General features: G+C 36.9%; 1 protein-coding gene and 1 pseudogene across 3 annotated transcripts in view; one reads left to right on the top strand and one right to left on the bottom strand.

The window, feature by feature from the left end:
* LOC141637989 (protein-tyrosine sulfotransferase-like) overlaps positions 1-20,703 on the top strand; it is a 103,557-nt gene that overhangs the window by 57,301 nt on the left and 25,553 nt on the right. The gene's annotated exons all lie outside the window — the stretch shown is intronic.
* LOC141637972 (ubiquitin-like protein 5) lies at positions 15,251-15,566 on the bottom strand (annotated as a pseudogene).

Genomic DNA, 20,703 nt, shown 5'->3' with positions numbered 1-20,703 from the left:
TACGGAATACTTCCTCTATTTTATTCAATTTTATACATTTGTTTTATACGTGTATATCAAGGTTCGTTTTTTTTTGTCATATCTTTAATTACATATTAATAAAAATTATAAAAATTTGAATTCACAATGTACTCGATAAGATAATTTAAACATCTTATATAACTATTTTTTATGCTATATTCCATTAAAAATTGTATTAAAAATTCACTTCACTTATAAATAGTACCTAAAAAGCGGCAGAAGATGCCGAAATATATTAGGGGCGGTAAGTTTGGGCTAGAATATTTACTGATCAAGACTAGAGACACGGTTAATTATTGTTATGGTACAAGTGTACAACCCAAGAGTGTAGTCAAGGGCCTCAAGTAGAGCTGGCAAACGTTTACATGACACGAAATTAACGGGTTTGGGTTGAAGTTAAATTACCAGTTTATTTAAATGGGTCAACAAGAACACGACACGTTAATTAATTGTATCGGGTTTGGGTTGGGCTCTCTAAACACGACACGTTAATTAAAATCCCTTGTTTGGATAGGAAATGAGGGCGGAGGGAAATGGAGGGGGAGAGATTTGGAGGGATCCAATTTCTCTCCTTCAAGCCTAATCAAAATCTCTCCACAATAGGCAAGATTTGGAGGAAAATTGTATCCAAACACCCACACCCCATTCCCCCTTCCCTTCTCTTCCTTTCCCTTCCCTCCTTCCCCCTCCCCTCCCTTTCCCTTCATTTTTGCTATCCAAACACACCCTAAGAGTATCCCTGAGGGCTTAGCCCCAAAACGGACAATAACGTATTATAATTTATGGACCATGGACGATACATGTACAGGGCCCAACAAGGAGTAATTAACAACGCTTTCGCATGACAAGTGGTATCAGAGCCCAAGGTTCAACTTAGCCTAGGACACATAATGTACAAATGGTGGAGCTCGAAGAGGGGAACAAGTAACCATTCACGGGTCACAAACGCGTGGGCTCGTTCTGGCAAACTGATCATAGATCTAAGACTCGGAGATGGCGTACAGCATAAGGGATAGGGAGACTGTTTGTGTACTAGAATTGTTGATCGGATAGGTGCTTATCAGATTGGGTGCCACAAATATGGTGGGTACTTTCCAGGTTGGATGTCAGAGTCCGTTATGTTTTAGACTTTTACTTAAGTGACGGAGCCGATCAAGGGTATATTAGAGGCAGAGGGAGTTCGATATACACTTGTAACACAAATCCGACATGGCTCGTGTTAAGGGGATTACTCGGCTAAATATATAAGCAAGACATATCAATGTGGTAATAAATTGGGTCTCCGGCATAAAGTATCGGGTATTTCTTTCGTGTTCTTTGTCGATATCTAATGTTGAACAGATGTCAAAAAAAAAATCCACCCAATATTAAGAAAGTGTTTTGCACAATACTTAATAGTACGACCGTCAAAGTCATACTTATAAATACTCAAAAGACAAATAACGCAGGAAGTTTAACGAGTAGGCGAATAGAGAGATATAGAACTCAATCAATAAATTCCCAAGCTAAAATCACCACATGAATCCAATTGAGAGTAAAACCAATATATTATCATCATACTTTCACCAAGACCATTATTTTTTCTAATCTTCTCGCTAAACAATTGTACGGTAATATTATATACTCCGTATATAACCAATAGTAACTTGCCGTATAACAACAATTACTCAAAGCTTACAGAAGACACAAACACATTATCACACAAGTGACAAGTAATAGAGTGATTCTGAGCTCTAAAAGGAACAACCCTACATTTGGTGAATGACGTGTATAAGACTATACTCATCAATAATGGGAATGGATCCTCTCCAATTCTTTTCTCTCCATTTCCTCTCACAATCTCTTTAAATAATAATATCCTCTTACACCCTCATTTTCCTTTATTTTTATGCGTAAATTTAGAGCCGTTAGATTTTGTCAGTATGCGATCCGAGCCATTAATAAGTACTTGCCTCACCATTTCTTTTGAGGAAATGGAGAGAAAATGAGCTCATCAATAATTCTAGCAACACCAATGTCACCGAGTAAAAAAATATTATTTCTTACTTTTCCTCCACAATTCTCAATGTAACATTCTTTACTCCATTGATAACTTTCATTTTACCATTATTTTATGTGGTGTAAAGAGTAATATCAAAAATCATGACATTGTGTTGCAGAGCAACACTAGGTTGTGATTTTTTTTCTCACTCCTCTTTTTTTATTAATTTTTAGGTTGATTTTTTTTTGTCTTTTGTGGAAAAAATTATTGATGGACATAGTCTAAAGAGTAAACAACAAAATGCGGCAGGCAATAATCAGTTTAATAAATAAGGTTGAGAAAAGTCACTTTCATTTCACATCGTCCACAAATTGTTTCCAACCAGGGATTCCATTGTTTCACTCTCTCAATAAGGTTTAATACTCTATTGAATGACATCATCCAAGGAGGCCCACTGCACATGTGGATGCTGAGCGGGAAAAAAAGTGATGGGACTTAAGAGTATGATTATTGGTAAGATCAGATTTCCCAAAGTCTTAAGTCTCTGCCACATCAGTTCTCCACTAATTTTTATTATTTATTTATTGTTCAGACTCACCTCATACTTACCTCAGACTTTATACATGATCAGTCAGACCCACCTCAGATTCTACTTTTTCACTTTACTTGAGAAAATGTGGGGTTTTAAGAAAAAAAGAACAAAAATAATATAACACTTGTCTTTCTTTCATTGGATGACTTCTTTTAATAGTGTGGTGAAGACTCATGTAGAGTTTTAAGTTGAGTCTTGGATTTCCAAGACTCAACGGTAGTCTTGAGTGAGTCTTGTCTTAAGACTCACCAAAATCTTGTCTCAAGACTACCAATAATCTTACCCTTAATCATTTAGTTATGGAAGAGGGGATTTAACCCGTCTTAACCTTAAGACGGATATATCCTTCTTAAGAAAGACCTGTTAATTAATTGCTAATTTGATCACATTATTCCTCTGTATCAGATCTTATTAAACCCACAGGCCACAACAGTTACCATGAAGGAATATAACTATATGCGATGTCACATTCAAGCACCCGCTAACAACCACAAATTCTTATTTCAGACCGTCATATTCGTCTAAAATTGTCAGACGGGTACCATTTTCTCTCACAAAAACCCATTTAGGGTGTGAGTGGGAAAGCACATGGGGGGTGTCCCACCACCCATGTGCTTCTCACTTGTGAGAGGTCTTATTGCGGTCTGAAATAAGACATTAAGACGGTCTTAAACAAGACGGACTGGCTAACAACTGTCCTCCACAGTTCATATTTACGACTATTTACATTTACGATGAAATAGCTGAAAAGCAAGTTGTTCTGTTGATTGCTCCCGTTATCCTTACAACTCCCGTTGTTCGGGTGTTCATGGCCAACCTTCCGTCCTTTTCCATCCAACCATCGATTTAGTTTTTTTTTTTTTTTTTTGATGACGAGGGGGTTGAATCCCCCCGAGCCCATGCATTCCCGCACCACCACATGGACCATGTAAGCCACCCCCTTCGAGGGCTGCAGTGTTTTGTTAATTTTAATTAACGCTTATGTAATCACTAGGTATGGCTTTGTAGTGCTAGATCTAGATGTCGATTTTCTGGTGGTCCCTAGTCGAGTAGCTTACTTTGTAACATTGTAAGTTATTCTCCTTATGCTGTCAAAAAAAAAAAGAAAAAAAAAAAAAAACAACTCCGAAGCTCTTGTTTACCGGAAGCTTGAACATCACAGCATTGACGTCAATTCTACAAGAAAAACAACTCTCGACCCCTCCTTATTTAGGTTGCTATTTAAAAGCCAACACAACATCAGGAGATCCACTTCAAATACGTCTTGGATAAAATTTGCAATATACCCAAAAAGGCTCGTCATGATCACCTAGATGAAGACCAGAATTTTCCAGGCACCTGATATAAAATAGGGATTTTGGTCAACGTTGACATATCTTGTGCATCTTCGCTTTTTTTCACTTCAATTTCAACTGCTTGTAAGTCGTATAGGGTCATTTTTCTTTTTTTAACGATTTTTCTTCCCCACGTGTCCAAAATTAATTCAGGAGTTACCCTATTAAGTTTGAGCCCCAACTACCAAGTATTAATCCATTTTTTTATGATTATCCGAATTTCACTCAAGGCTAGTTTATCGCATACCCGCACTCTCGAATGTTTTATATTGCTCCTCAAAACTTGCGTGGCCTATTTATCTAGCACGAGTAACACTCTTTGGGATTTCAAGACACTTTTGCTCCATGGCCCTGTAATCCCGTAAACCGTGTACACTTCAATTTGACTTGTTCGGGAGGTCGTATGAGACCATGTTTCTTTTTCTTCCGGTTTTCTTCCACGTGTATGAGATTACTTCTGGAGTTACTAGTTAGCCTATTAAGTTTGACCCCGAAATACCGAGTATTAATCCACTTTTTCATGATTATCCGAATTTCACTCAAGGTTGGTTTATCACATACCGGCACCCTCAAATATTCATTGTTGCTCCTCAAAATTTGTGTAACCGCTTTATCTAGCATGAGTAACTCTTCGTGAAATTTCTTGACATTTTTTGCTCTGGGACCCTTTGATCTCGAAAATCGTGTATTTACACTTCAATTTGAGTTGTTCGGGAGGTCGTATCGGATCATGTTTTTGTTTCTCTAGGTTTTTCTTCCACGTGTTCGGGATTACTTCAGGAATAACCCTATTAAGTTTGAGCTCCAAATACCAGGTATTAATACATTTTTCATGATTATCCGAATTTCACTCAAAGCTGGTTTATCGCATAACGGCGCCCTCAAATGTTCTCTGTTTCAAGTATTCAACTCAAAATTTGTGTGGCCGCTTTAACTGGCATAAGTAACCCAAATTGTTCTGGGAACCTTTTGATAAGCGCATATTTTATACATTTTAACCCCTTATATTAGTTTGATTTTACATATCATTTAGCACTTATCAAAGTGTTTTTAAGCTAATATTGTGTTTCTAGTGCAATTGTGTGTTTAAGTGTGTTTTGTAGGAAAATGAGTTAAATGAGCTCAAGTATTATAAAATGTGCTAACACTAGAAGCAAGGCTAAGTATGAGAGCAAGATTGGACTAAGTGTTGGAAGTGCATGGATTTTGCATGAAGAAAGTGTTGGATCAAAATGAAAATGCAAGCAAAGTCAATGTGCAAGTCAAAGCCCAAGAATTCAAGTCCAAAATGTGGTGGAAAATTTGGATGCTAAAGAAGAGCTTAGGATGGCAAAATACTTAAGATGTCCTCCTTAATGCTCTTAATCGCACTCATAAACAAGGCATTAAAGCACCAACTTTGGATTAAAGTTGCCCGAGCTATGACATCACGTCCCCGATCGGGGTTGGCACCTTTTAGTCACATCCGTTACCTCCTTGTTTCCTATAAACAGGAGGCTTATGCTACTACTTCAGCACTCATTCTTACATATATTTTTATTCCAAAATTCTCTCTAATTATTAGTAGTTTACTTTAGCTTATGTTAGTTTGTTACAACATTTCTATTATCAAGTTCAAGATTTATTCCAAGTTATTTCCAAGTTATTTCCATTTGCAATTGTTCTTCTATTTCCATTCAAGGTAATTCTATCTTTATTTTAATTATGTTATTTATCATTTCATTTAGCATTAGTTTAATTTACATTTCCACCATGTTAGAGTAGTTGCATTTGTCTAGGGAATAAAGGAAGCCATGCATGATTAAGTAATATGTAAATGTCAAAATAAGGATAAGTTAATATTGTATAATTGTTTCTATCACATATTTGCATCGTCACGTTTAATCTATGTTTAAAGGCTTTATTCATCGATTAAGTTTGTTCATTCGTTCTAAAGTCGAGATGCACGGAATTGAATTAGACTAAGCATGTGTAGTAGGACGACCTAGTCATGAACGAGAGTTTCTCTAGGACCCGGTCTATGGTTGACACTAATATGGTAAGGTGGGTGTCTTTAAGCCTAAACAATTGACAATATTGTTATTACCAAGTTTAACATAATCATATATTTACGTAATTGGCATGTGTGACCCGACTTCCCTAGACATTTTATTTATTATTGTTTTATTACATCAAACCAATCAACCAAAGCAAGCGTTAATCTACCAAGGTAAAATTCAATCCATAACAACTAAATTATAAACTCCCGTCTCCTTTGGGTTCGACCCCTAAGTACTACATTAATTTGTTACCTAGGGTATAAATAATATTTTTGCATAGATGTGCGATAGCCTATCACCTTTTATCCCGAAAACCGTGGATTTTACACTTCAATTTGAACTGTTCGGGAGGTCGTATCGGACGATGTTTCTTTTTCACCCGGTTTTTCTTCCACATACCGGCACCCTATGAAGTTTAGCCTCAAATAACAAGTATTAATATATTTTTTCATTATTACTCCGGGAGTTATCCTATTAAGTTTAGCCCCAAATAACAAGCATTAATCCATTTTTTCATGATTATCCGAATTTCACTTAAGCCTTGTTTATCGCATACCGACACTCTCAATTTTTCTCTATTGCTTCTCAAAATTTGTGTAGCCTCTTTTTCTGGCATGAGTAGTTCTCAGTTCGATTTATGGACATTTTTGCTTCGGGACCTTGTAATCTTGAAAATCATGTATTTTACACTTTAATTTGAGCTGTTCGGGAGATCGTATGTGTAATACTCCGTATTTATAAGTCTTGGGGTACTCTATCGAGTAGGCCTTACTCTGTCGAGTAAGGGTAAGTTGCGTTTTAGAAAAGTTTCGACTGTAGGGGTACTCATCAAGTAGCCTTAGGTACTGATAGAGTAAGGGGTACTCTATCAAGTAGCCTTGGGTACTGATAGAGTAGGGGGTACTCTATCAAGTAGCCTTAGGTACTCGATAGAGTAAGGGGTACTCTATCAAGTAGCCTTAGGCACTCGATCGAGTAAGGGGTACTCGATCGAGTACCTTGGGTACTCGATCGAGTGTCCGTTTACTGGGAGTTTTCTCGGGTTTTGTTAATTACGCGATTAAGGTATTTAAACATATTCGTAATTGTTCTAAATCACTTTTTACAAAACCTAAAACCCGTTTAAGAGAGAAAGCAACTAGTCTTCTTCCTAATCGCGTTCTTGACAATTCCGGAGTTCGGGCGGTCGGTTCGTATCGTAGTTCGTGTCGTTGGATTCCTTGCGTCGAGGGTAAGCTTTTAATATAATTTCTATAATGTTTTGATAAGATTGATGAAACCCTAATTTAGGAATTGGGGTTTTTATGAGTAGTATTTGAATAGTAGCATCTATGTGTTGTATGATAGGAGGAGAATTCGTAGAAGAGCCGTTTTGATACAAATGTAGATACCGTCTCGTGTTGTGCTTTCCGTAGGATTTCTACTCGGTATTAGTCCCATAATGGGATATTGGTGATGTGTTGTAGTTAGTTGTTGGATATGATGATTGTGATTGTGATTGTGATTGTGGTTGTGTTTGTTGATGGTTCTCGAGATGCGTTCTCGGCTGAGTGGGGTCACTTGGGGAGTGATCTCACGCCCTAGTTTCGCCCTTCGTGGAACCCGCCACGGAAGGGGATGTGCACATTAATGGGACGGGGTTATCGCTCGTACGATGAGCGGGGCTTAGGTGGGAACAGGCTGCGGTCCCCCATCTGCGGGCGGGTCCAGTGGATGGTCGGATTGAGATGACGGGAGTTGGTGGTGTGTGTGTGTGTGTGTGTGTGTGTGTGTGATTGGTCTGTTATCTTATTGTTGTTATCTATATTGATTGTGTGATTAGTGATCGACCCCGGTGTTGTTTTGTAAACCTGTGGTGATCCATTCGGGGATGGTGAGCAGATATTGAACAGGTATTGAGATGAGTCTTGGGATAGCTTTGGGATGCCACGACATGATGATAGAGTCTTCCGCTGTAGCCTTAGTTTATGTTACATTTCGATTAGAATGAGACATTTGAGTAGATTGTATCGTACTTTGGTTTGGTTTGAGGATTGTATTTATTCATTAAACTATTTATAATAAACGTTGTTTCTGTTTTGTCTATTTGATTATCATACCTCGGGCGACCGAGATGGTGACATCCTCATACCTGAGTGGTCCTGGTAAGGCACTTGGAGTATGAGGGTGTTACAAATGGTATCAGAGCGACGATCCTGAAACCTGTAACCAATGAATCTAATGAACCTAGGGAGTCTAATTAAAAATGAACCCGGGGTAGAAGTTGTAGGAGCTAATGCAAAGACTTGGGAGACGTCCTAAAGTCGCGAACTCGCCCTACAATTTTGAACCGGTCACATGGGATATGAGTCGGGATCGCTATGTGCATAATTTGTGTGTTGTGTATCTATATAGTAAGGTGTTGTATGAATCAATGGATGTATACATGTGGAGGATGTGAGATGTGTAGTGAAGGATAATGATGATATGATTATAATTGTCATTGATTTAATACATGAATTGCAAGACGGTTGGTTTATAATGTTGTTTTGAATTGGTTGAAAAGATGAGTTAAGGAATTGCATGAGAATATGAAATTCATGTGGAGGACATGTTTATGTGATGGAAGTGGATTTTCTACTTTTGCGATGTTAGTAACATGTGAATAGGGGATTTTATGTCGTATATTATATTATTGTGTACGTAAAGTTATAAAATAAAAGCATGTGGGTAAATCGTGATTGACAAGTGAAATAACCTATGTGCATGATGAATGTTGTTGCTTGGCTTTTGAAAATAGTAACATATGAGTATGAATACTGGTTTTATGAGTTTTGGACTGGTTTTGTCTACCTTGTTGTTGTTCAAGTCGTTTGGAAAGTAAAAATCAATAGTTGTGTTTTTTTATTATAAAGAGGGTGTCTTTAAACTGTTATAACTTGAGATGCATAAATGATTTTGATGTGATTCCAATTGGAGGTGATAGCTTGTCCTTTTACGATTCTAACGATAGGTCACACGTCCAAAACGACCAAGAAATGAGTGAGTTATGACTGCTTTTTCTGGCCCCGGACAGTCTGAGAATTGGGGTACTCGATCGAGTATCCTTGGTACTCGATCGAGTAAGGGGGCACTCGATCGAGTACCTTAGCTACTCGATCGAGTAGCCCTGGTAATTTGTTTTACGTGCTTCTGATCTTCACCTACTCGATCGAGTAAGTCCCTTACTCGATCGAGTGGCCTGTACTCGATCTAGTGACCCCTATTTTGGGTCATATGCTTATCTTTTGAATTCGTTGCATATTTTGTTTAATTCAAAGTTGTTATATTGCTTCTTTATGCATTGTTTTACATGTATGTTGGTCTTGATACGTAAGTTACCCAATCTTATGTTGAAGTGAGTGACGCCTGTGGTGAGTAGGAATTTGGTGGGAGGACATGGGTTATATGTGTTGTGATAAATAGTGGAAAAAGAAAAGGAAGATTGTTATGGCTTAATTGAGACATAGAGCATGTTTTCTGAGATGAAATGAGATGAGTGATATGGTTGTGTGTTGAGTAACGTAAAAGTAAGTGAATGTGGGCAGGGGATGATGTGAGTTTATGGAACATGAGAATGAAAAGATTGAAAGAAAGGATGTGGATAGTAACAATCTGAGACGTATAACGAATTATGGAGGGAGATGGTTAGGAATAGTGTTGAGTAGGAATATATGTAATGAAAGGTCATTTTAGAGGAATTGAGAAGAGTGGTATATAGTGAACTTAATGGAGACATGTCGCGAGGTGGATTTGCGATATAGTGACCGAGTTTGGGAATTTGTGTTATCGAGAGACGAAACTAATGTGTGATTTCATTGGACGATTAACGATATAAAAAGAATTTTGATTTCTAGAGATGTAAAAAGGGAGATGTAATTGTTTGAACATTAAACGTTGATTTTTATGGACAAATTAGTGACAAGTGTGAGTGAGTGGAGTGATGAGAAAGGATCCAAGGTAAGAAAGAATGAGATGATATAGACGTGAAATAGTGAGATTTGAGTTTTGGGGCGATGAGAAGGTAATTGGAGCACTAAAGGGGTTAGGTAGAAGTAATAGGAGTTGAGATATTAAATGGAATTGTTGAGTATGAAGAGAAAAGAAGGATAAAAGTAAGCTGAGGAAAATATTCACCGGAGTTATGTGATATAAAGGTAAGGAATCATCGAAATGTGTGATATTATCATGAGGATGTTAGTTAATGGTTATATGGGAGCTTCAGGACAACATGTTTAATAATGAGTTTCGAGAAATTAAGGAAAGTAAGAAGTTAGTAGAATATCTGCATGATATGAGATTTTGGTGGAAAAATGGATGATGATTCAATTAAGGAAAATATTGGGAAGAATGTTGAGGTAATTTTGTTCATGGATTCGATGTTCGTTGTTTGGGATGTTAACCAAAGATAGAAAAGAAATCATGATGTTTAGAGATGAGTGAAGAGGTTTGATGTCCTGGACAAAGGTAGTGTTATGGTCTTTGACTAGTGGTTAAGGGTAAGGGTATATTAGAAAAGTGGCAATTCTAAAGAGGCTGATTTTATAAAGACTGAATTGATAAAAGTATGGTTGTCAGGAAGTATAAGACATAGTCTTAGGAGGTGGTTTCTCATAATGAGTGTTAGCGGTATGGTTATGTATGGCAGAAGGTGCTGGTGATGCGAATGTAAGAATGTGATGAGGGGCATGCGAGTTAAGCTCGGACAACAGGTAACCTTTGTTGAGTGGTAACTTACGTGGTGAGGATTGACTAGTTGGTTGTGATTACGGGTCTATGATATGTGTAAATGTTTGTGTGAGGTTCTGACCTCACAAGAAGTGGTATGGTGTGATAATTATAAAGCTGTTTTATGAATGTTCTGTAATATATATGTTGGACACGGTAGTTTAATTGAATGATATCCAAAAAGGTAATAATTTGATTAATTTGACATGGCTAGTTATAATTTTATGTGTATTAATAACACACGTGTATTTCGTGAAATGGTAGAGATGATGTTCATGAGATGCTTATCTGTTTATTCATATAATATGTTGCGTTGTGATTGAGTAAAGTGGATTTGAGTAAGTTTTCTTGTCCGAAAGGTTATTTCCGAGTCGATATTTATGGAATTGTATGTAGTTGTGATGTCTATCGATGTGGTTGTGGTGCCTCGGGTGGTGATCCGGGCTCGATATTTAGTGTTGTGATGCGGGTATTTTCGCACTACGGTGTGGCTGTTGGTGGCGGTGTTGTGATGCCGTCACCGGTTGTGGTGGAGTAGGCGGGATGATTATGATACGAGTTTTTAAAGTGCATACCAGATTATACATAGATTGTTGTTTTGTTTGTTTGTTGTTCTCTGTGAGTTTTGGTTGAACATGTAGACAGTTGTCTTGCTTATTGATGTTTTCTTTACCAGGTTAAGTTAAGAATGAGGTAGAGTATGATATGAAATAGAGTTGAATATGTTTTCTTTGTTGTCATGGTATAGTGATGTTCTGTTGATAGGACACGGTTGTGAGAGGTTGTTACAGTAATTTTGATCTTGTTCTAGATAAGGCTTTAGTAGACATGGTAATGGAAAATGATTCGTGGAACATGTGTTGTAATGATCTGAAAGCGGCAGGTAGTTCATAATCTTTTGTTGGGACAGTGAGTGTAGGGTGTTGGGGGAATTAGTGTCATATTAAGTTATGTATGAGTTTTGCGGTAATGAAGGAAAGAACTTGAGGATCTAGTGTGAGTATAAGTAACGAGTGTGGATCGGGAGTTATGCTTCTGGAAGATAAGTGCTTTACATAGCGAGGTATGTTGGTTTGCAGTGATAATGGAGAGTTAGTATGGTGATTTTGCTACGAGCCTTATGGTATAGGTTAGGGGTGTGCAGATTGATTTGAAGTATGAGAACTGTTGAAGTAAGAGAGCCTTGAGAAATAGGAGTGATTATGGAAATGAGGTTATAGGCAGTTATCTTTGACATATGGTGGTGATGAGGATAATGAGATAATATAGCTAAGGGTTTAGTATTAGTGAGTTACGAGGACGTAACATTTGTCTTAAGAGGAGTAGGATGCAATAAAAGAGAGTTTCATGGTGGTGCATGCGGTAATATAATTGGAAGTTGAGTGTTAGTGTAGCGTAAAAGAGGGATTTGTTTTGTGGACAATACTTATAAAAGGCCATGGCCGTGCTTGTAGTACTGTGATGCTTCGGAGTATGAGAATATTTTATATAATGTTGACAGTTGGAGGATGGTGTTATGAGTCTGAGTAAACTTCGAGGACGAAGTTCCTTTTAAGGGTGGTAGAATGTAACGTTCCGTTTGATGTCTAGGAGTGTCTTGATTTTGGATTTGATAGTGGATGATATTATGGAGCTAGCAGTGTTAGTGGATGGTGGTTGGTTATGTATGAAGTTGGTGTCGTGAGAGATATATATGTGGTGGATACGATATCGTGAGTCATGTTAAGGAAGTAAACATAGTTGGTGGAGTGGGTGTTAAGAGTTCATGTTTTATGTTTGGTCGAGTTGTTGAGTTCTTAGTTATGTTGTTGTGTCTGGGTCGAGTTAGTATGGTTGTTTTTAGAGTATGGGTTGAACTTCGGGGACGAAGTTCTTTTTAAGGAGGGAAGACCGTAATACTCCGTATTTATAAGTCTTGGGGTACTCTATCGAGTAGGCCTTACTCTGTCGAGTAAGGGTAAGTTGCGTTTTAGAAAAGTTTCGACTGTAGGGTACTCTATCAAGTAGCCTTAGGTACTCGATAGAGTAAGGGGTACTCTATCAAGTAGCCTTAGGTACTCGATAGAGTAAGGGGGTACTCTATCAAGTAGCCTTAGGCACTCGATCGAGTAAGGAAGTACTCGATCGAGTACCTTGGGTACTCGATCGAGTGTCCTAGGTTTTTTCTGGGGAGTTTTCTCGGGTTTTGTTAATTACGCGATTAAGGTATTTAAACATATTCGTAATTGTTCTAAATCACTTTTTACAAAACCTAAAACCTGTTTAAGAGAGAAAGCAACTAGTCTTCTTCCTAATCGCGTTCTTGACAATTCCGAGTTCGGGGACGGTCGGTTCGTATCGTAGTTCGTGTCGTTGGATTCCTTGCGTCGAGGGTAAGCTTTTAATATAATTTCTATAATGTTTTGATAAGATTGATGAAACCCTAATTTAGGAATTGAGGGTTTTTATGAGTAGTATTTGAATAGTAGCATCTATGTGTTGTATGATAGGAGGAGAATTCGTAGAAGAGCCGTTTTGATACATTGTAGATACCGTCTGCGTGTTGTGCTTTCCGGTAGGATTTCTACTCGCATTAGTCCCATAATGGGATATTGGTGATGTGTTGTAGTTAGTTGTTGGATATGATGATTGTGATTGTGATTGTGATTGTGGTTGTGTTTGTTGATGGTTCTCGAGATGCGTTCTCGGCTGAGTGGGGTCACTTGCGGGAGTGATCTCACGCCCTAGTTTCGCCCTTCGTGGAACCCGCCACGGAAGGGGATGTGCACATTAATGGGACAGGGTTATCGCTCGTACGATGAGCGGGGCTTAGGTGGGAACGGCTGCGGTCCCCCATCGCGTGGTGGTCCAAAGTGGATATCGATATTGAGATGACGGAGTTGGTGGTGTGTGTGTGTGTGTGTGTGTGTGTGATGATTCAAATTCTGTTATCTTATTGTTGTTATCTATATTGATTGTGTGATTAGTACTGACCCCGGTGTTGTTTTGTAAACCTGTGGTGATCCATTCGGGGATGGTGAGCAGATATTGAACAGGTATTGAGATGAGTACTGGGATAGCTGGGATGCCACGACATGATGATAGGAGTCTTCCGCTGTAGCCTTAGTTTATGTTACATTTCAGTTAGAACAGACATTTGAGTAGATTGTATCGTACTTTGGTTTGGTTTGAGGATTGTATTTATTCATTAAACTATTTATAATAAACGTTGTTTCTGTTTTGTCTATTTGATTATCATACCTCGGGCGACCGAGATGGTGACATCCTCATACCTGAGTGGTCCTGGTAAGGCACTTGGAGTATGAGGGTGTTACAGTATGGGATCATGTTTCTTTTTCTCCAGGTTTTATTCCACGTGTCCGGGATTACTTCAGAAGTTATCCTATTAAATTTAGCCCAAATAACAAGCATTAATTCATTTTTTCTTGATTATCCGAATTTCATTTAAGCCTGGTTTATCGCATATCAGAACCCTTAAATGTTCTCTGTTGCTCCTCAAAATTTGCGTGGCCGCTTTATTTGGCATGAATAACCCTGTGTGCGATTTCTAGACACTTTTGCTCAGGGATCCTGTAATCCCGAAAACTGTGCATTTTACACTTCAATTTTAGTTGTTCAGGAGATCGTACGGGACCATGTTTCTTTTTCACCCGGTTTTCTTCCATGTGTCCTGGATTACTTAAGAAGTTATCCTATTAAGTTTAGCCCAAATAACAAGCATTAATCCATTTTTTTCACGATTATCCGAATTTCACTTAAGCCAGGTTTATCGAATACCCGAACCCTCAAATGTTCTCTGTTGGTTCTCAAAATTTGTATAACCTCTTTATCTGCCATGAGTAGTTCTCTGTGCAATTTATGGACAATTTTGCTTCAGGACCCTGTAATCCCGAAAACCGTGTTTTTTACACTTCAATTTGAGCTGTTCGGGAGATCGTATCGGACCATGTTTCTTTTTTCTCCCGATTTTTTTCCACGTGTCCGGGAATAATTCAGGAGTTACCTTGTTAAGTTTGAGCCCCAAATACTTAGTATTAATTTGTTTTTTTTTTCTGATTATCCGAATTTCACTCAAGTCTGGTTTATCGCTTATTGACACCCTCAAATGTTCTCTGTTGCTCCTCAAAATTTGTGTGGCCGTTTTATCTCGCACGAGTAACCTCTGTGGGATTTCTTGACACTTTTGCTCTGGGACCTGTAATCTCGAAAATCGTGTATTTTACACTTCAATTTGAGCTCTTCGAGAGGTCATATGGGACCATGTTTCTTTTTCTCCCGGTTTTCTTCCACGTGTCCGGGATTACTTAAGAAGTTCCTTATTAAGTTTGAGTCTTAAATACCAAGTATTAATCCATTTTTTCATGATTATCCGAATTTTACTCAAGGTTGGTTTATCGCATACTGGCACCCTCAAATGTTCTCTGTTGCTTCTCAAAATTTACGTGGCTGTTTTATCTGGCATGACTAACCTTATGTGCGATTTCTGGACATTTTTAATCCGGGACCCTGTAATCCCAAAAACTGTGTATTTAACACTTCAATTTGAGCTGAGCTCAAGACCCATGCCATCGTGAATCTCGTAATCCATAAGGGTAATATGATCTTTGTAAATGGTATACCACTTTTGAATACGAATCTTATCGGGTCGGGTACCAGTTTGAGCAGCAACAAGCTTCTTGAGGTCGCCAATGGTATCATCCTCGTTAGTCGTTACAGTTGACGCGAACCTTCTTCCCTAACCTGTCGTTTAACACCACTTCTATCATCCTACTTTGATGCTTCTCTTCCAATTTTCTCAATTCCTCATTTCTTTTGTTTTTCGTAATTCAACCATCCCCACCCTTTTTGTTTCTGTGTTTGGCAGTTTCTAGAGGATCTGATTTCATTCCGATTTATTTTCAGAGTCGAATTTCTCTCTTTTTTGGAAAGTTTTTCCACGGGGTTCCCTCGTATTTTTCAAATTTTATGCGATACATTCGTTTTACAAAAATATCATTGATACCCCTAAACTTAATAAAAATAAGAGTAAATTATCAATTACACCCACGTCAAATGCACATTTTTACATTTACTCCCACGTCAAATTTTTTTAATAAATTACACCCAAGTTAATAGCTCAGTTTATAAATTGCACCCTATATCGGATTCCGACCACATTTCCGTCAAATTTCAAATTTTTTGAGTTAAAACATGGAGTATTTTTTAGGATGATTTTGCCCTTCTGCCTTTCTTTATTAACCTTGCGTTTGTCTCATTCATTCCCTTCCCTTCTTCATCCTTCTCTATATTTTCCCTAAATTGATTTTCCTTTTTCATCCTTCTTCATCCCCTAAACCCTATAAACCCAGAAATTTCAAACCCAAACCCAGAAATACAAACCCAAACCCAGAAATACAAACCCATAAATGCATAACTATACAATTAAAACCCAGAAATGCATACCTAAATTTATTAATGAAAGCGCAATTTAAAAATTCAACTTGTTTGATAATCAAAAGGGTATAGGAAACTGAATTGATTGAATATAAATATAGAATCCGGAAAAAAAGGAGGAAATTCCAGGTGGGATTGATAGGAGAAATAGCAGGAACAAAATAATGATAGGTAGGAAGGAAGAAAAGAAGAAAAGAAGTTGGTGAAAACACATAAGTGAAAGGATAAAATTGCTGAAACGCATAAGTTGGTGAAAACACATAAGATTTTAGGGAAAAAATTGGGATGAAATTAGGGTAAAACTGAAATGGGGAAGTGAAATGAAAAGTCACAAGTTATTCAGAGTTAGAAACACGCGGGGGCAATTTTGTCATTTCACATAGTTTTTCGCCTGAAAATGGGTTGGGGTGCAATTTCTAACCTGAGCTATTAACTTGGGTGTAAATTAAAAAAAAAAATTGACGTGGGAGTAAATGTAAAAAAGTGCATTTGACGTGGGTGTAATTGATAATTTACTCTAAAAATAACTTAAAATACCTAAAATGTTCTAATCCGCCCCTCTTAAATGTTTAGTTTATGCATTTTTGATTTGATTTTTTGTCAATAATTGGTCATGTCATATTGTCATTAACATAAATATCGTTTACTCAATTGTAAACATTCTTCTTTAGAAAATTTAACGGTGTAAAAAACTTGATTTTTAATAGTTTTGATATTTTAAGAACATTTTACTAAATTTAGGGGGTACCATTACTGATTTCAAAAACCTAGGCGTACCTTATAAATATTGAAAAAACATAGGGATATCACGTAGAAAAATCCTTTTCTTTTTAGTTCGGAATAACTAGTCTCAGGTTGGATCTCTTTGGGATGCCTATTCATATATTTGGAATTTTTATTCAGTTTTCATAGTTTTAGGTTTGGGTGATTAATTTAAAATAAAATGATTATAATCAACTTGATAAGTCCATTTTATATACACTCTAACCCCATATTTTAGCTCTATTTTACATGTTAATTTGCACTAATCTTAGTGTTATTGAGCTAATATTGCATTCTAGTTGTATTTGCATGGTTTGTCATATTTTGTAGGTATTTGAGCTTTTAGGAGCATAATTCTACATATTTTGCAAACACTAGAAGCAAGGCTAAATAAAAGAGCATGATGGACCAACCAAGAGATGTTGCATGGATTTGCATGGTAAAAGTTATGGATTAAAATGAAGGAATGCAAAACAAAGCCAAGTGAAAGTCAAGCCCATAATGCAAAGTCCACAAATGCTACTTAGAATGCTGATAGGCTATCGCACACCTATGCAAAGATAATATTTATACCCTAGGTAACAAATTAATGTAGTACTTAGGGGTCGAACCCAAAGGAGACGGGAGTTATTAATTAATTGTTAAGGATTGAATTTTACCTTGGTCGATAACGTTTGAATTGGTTTGGGTTTAAGTGATAAAACAATAATAAATAAAATGTCTAGGGAGGTCGGGTCACACATGCTAATTATGTAATTGCTCATGTCAAGTTAGGAAGTTGATTTTGCGATAACTGTTTAGGCTTAAAGACACCCACCTTACGATATTAGAGTCAACCATAGACCGGGTCCTAGAGAAACTCTCGTCCATGACTAGGTCGTCCTACTACACATGCTTAGTCTAATTCAATTCCATGCCTCTCGACTTTTAGAACGAATGAACAAACTTAATCAATGAATAAGGCCTTTAAACAAAGATTAAACATTAAGGTGCAAACATGTGATAGAATCAATTAGACAATATTAACTTATCCTTATTTTGACATTTACATATTACTTAAACATGCATGGCTCCCCTTACTCCTTAGACAAATGCAACTACTCTAACATGGTGGAAATGTAAATTAAACTAATGATAAATGAAATGGCAAACATAATGAAAATATGAATAATAAATTACCTTGCAATTGGAAATGGAAATGGAAATGGAAGAACAATACTTGTAATATAAATAACTTGTAAATGTAAATTGTTTTGTAACTTGTAATGTAAATAAGAAATGTAAATAACATAAAGTAAATCTAAACTAAACTAAACTAAGAGCTAACCTAAACTAACTACTAAACTTTGAGAGAATTATGAGAAATTGTGTATGTGAATGGTGTGTCTAGATGTTGAAGTCTACACCCTTTATATAGGAAATAAGGGGTGAAACTTAGAAAGGGGTGAAACTTAGAGCAAATACAAGGGGTCAACCCCAAATATTTTCTCTTAATTACTTGAGTAATTGCCTAGAGAATATCATGTTGGCCATCAACTCCTTCTTAATTGCACAATTAGCATCCAAAGAGCATCTTAAGATGAGCATCCAAGGCATTCTCCCATCTTCTTCTACTTGGGCTTTAACACTTGATTTTATACTTGGGCTCATTTCTTGACTTGTGTTGTGCATTTCTCAAAATAATCCACCACATTTGTTCATGCAAGTCCATGCTTTACTTCATTGTTGGTTCATTCTTCTCTTCAACTTAGCTTTGTATCCTAGTGCTTGTAAATATGTGGAATTAAGCTCCTTCAAGCTTAAGTACCTACAAAATATGATAGAACGTGCAAATGCAACTAGAAATACAATATTAGCTCAAAATCACTAAGGTTAGTGTATAATGTCAAATATATTAGAACTAAAAGAAGGAGATAAAGTCTATATAAAATGGACTTATCAAATGCTCTTTGGAAGGTCTTAAGGTGCCAATTAACACATTCAACCAGAGATTAAAGAGGCATTAAGGAGTTGCATAGAGATTCCTCAAGCATTTAATCAAGGAATTAAGAAGACAAACCCGGATAAACACGCCCCCGATCGGGGCTGGCAACCCCGATCGGGGTTGACCCTCTTTTGGACTTTTACGTTATGCCCCTATTTTCTTATAAATAGGGGCCTTAATCCGTCATTAAGGATATCTTCTTTTACACCTTTACACACATTTTTTTCCATACATTTTCATATATGTTTTAGTCTTAATTTTATAATAAAATGTAGGTTAAAATTCCTTTATGTTATTTACACTTCCTTTAGCATTTCAATATTATATTACAATTTCTGTTCAAGCATTGTTCTTCAATTCTAATTCCATTTCCATTGTTGAGGTAATTTATTTCTAGTATTATTTCCTTATCATTATGTTTATCATTTTGTTAATCATTAGCTTAATTTACATAATGCAATAATAATATATCTTGTCTAGGGGATAAAGGAAGACATGCTAAATAACTAATCTCATGTGTTAAAATGAAATGTCACGATATTAAAATAGTTTCTATAACATTTTTGCATTATATTGTTTAATCTTTGGTTATTGGTCGTAATCGTAGATTAAGTTTGTTAATTCATTCTATAAGTCGAAAGGCACGAAATTGAATTAGCCTAAGCATGTGTAGTAGGACGACTTAGTCATAAACGAGAGTTTCTCTAAGACCCGGTCTATGGTTGACACTAATATCGATAGGTGGGTGTCTCTAAGCCTAAACAATTTACCATTATCAATGTATTTCTAAATTAACATGACTAATTAGTAATTTGCATGTGCGACCCGATTTCCCTAGACGTTTTCTTTATTATTGTTTTCATTTTATTTGCATAACCAACCAACAACCGATAAACCGACCTCGATAGAATTCAATCCATAGCAACTTGTTTAGCAAACTCCCGTCTCCTTGTGGTTCGACCCCTATTACGACATTTGTGTTTAGGGAATTTATCTTTGCATAGGTGTGCGATAACCTATCACAACTCTTTTATTATTAACGTAAAAAAAAGTTAAAATTATTAATTTGTGTAAACTTATAATACTACGGTTTTATGAGCCTCTGGGTACTCTATCGAGTGGGCCTTACTCTGTCGATTAAGGGTGTTTTGCAGTTTAAAATAGTTTCTGACCTGTAGGGTACTCGATCGAGTAGCCTTGGTACTCGATCGAGTAGGCGGCACTCGATCGAGTACGTCAGTTACTCGATCGAGTAGCCCGATTTACGGGTAATATTTTGCCGGGTTTTGTTAATGATGCGAATTGATATTTAAACCTTTCCGTCACTTTCATAAAACGCTTTTACAAACCTAATTACATTGAAAAGAGATTGAAACCTACGTTCTTAGCATTGTTCGCATTATTGGCAAATTCCGGAGCTTCAGAGGTCGGATTTCATTGTTCTTTGTGTCTTTGTGATCCTTGCGTCAAGGGTAAGTCCTACATACCAATTTTATAGCATTTGGCTAAGATTGTTTAAATCCTAATTTGTGGGATTGGGGGTTTTATGATTTGATTATGTTAGTAGTAATTATATGATGATATGTATAGGAGGAGGGTTCGTAGAGGAGAGTTTTTGAGACAGCTGCTAAGATCGTCTACTGTGTGTTTGCATTCGAGGTAGGGTTTCCCTACTCAGTATTAGTTACATGATTGTGTGGTGATTGTTATTGTTATTGAGTAATTATCGTACTGGAATTGGTTGTTGGTAATTGTTGGTGTTGTGACGGTTGTTGTTTATTGTCGTTGACTGTTGTTGTATCTGTCTGTGT

Source organism: Silene latifolia, unplaced genomic scaffold, assembly GCF_048544455.1.
Source record: "Silene latifolia isolate original U9 population unplaced genomic scaffold, ASM4854445v1 scaffold_159, whole genome shotgun sequence".
In the NCBI taxonomy this organism is placed as follows: domain Eukaryota; kingdom Viridiplantae; phylum Streptophyta; class Magnoliopsida; order Caryophyllales; family Caryophyllaceae; genus Silene; species Silene latifolia.
Note: the sequence above shows the minus strand (reverse complement) of the source record. Positions and strands in the feature narration are given on the sequence as shown.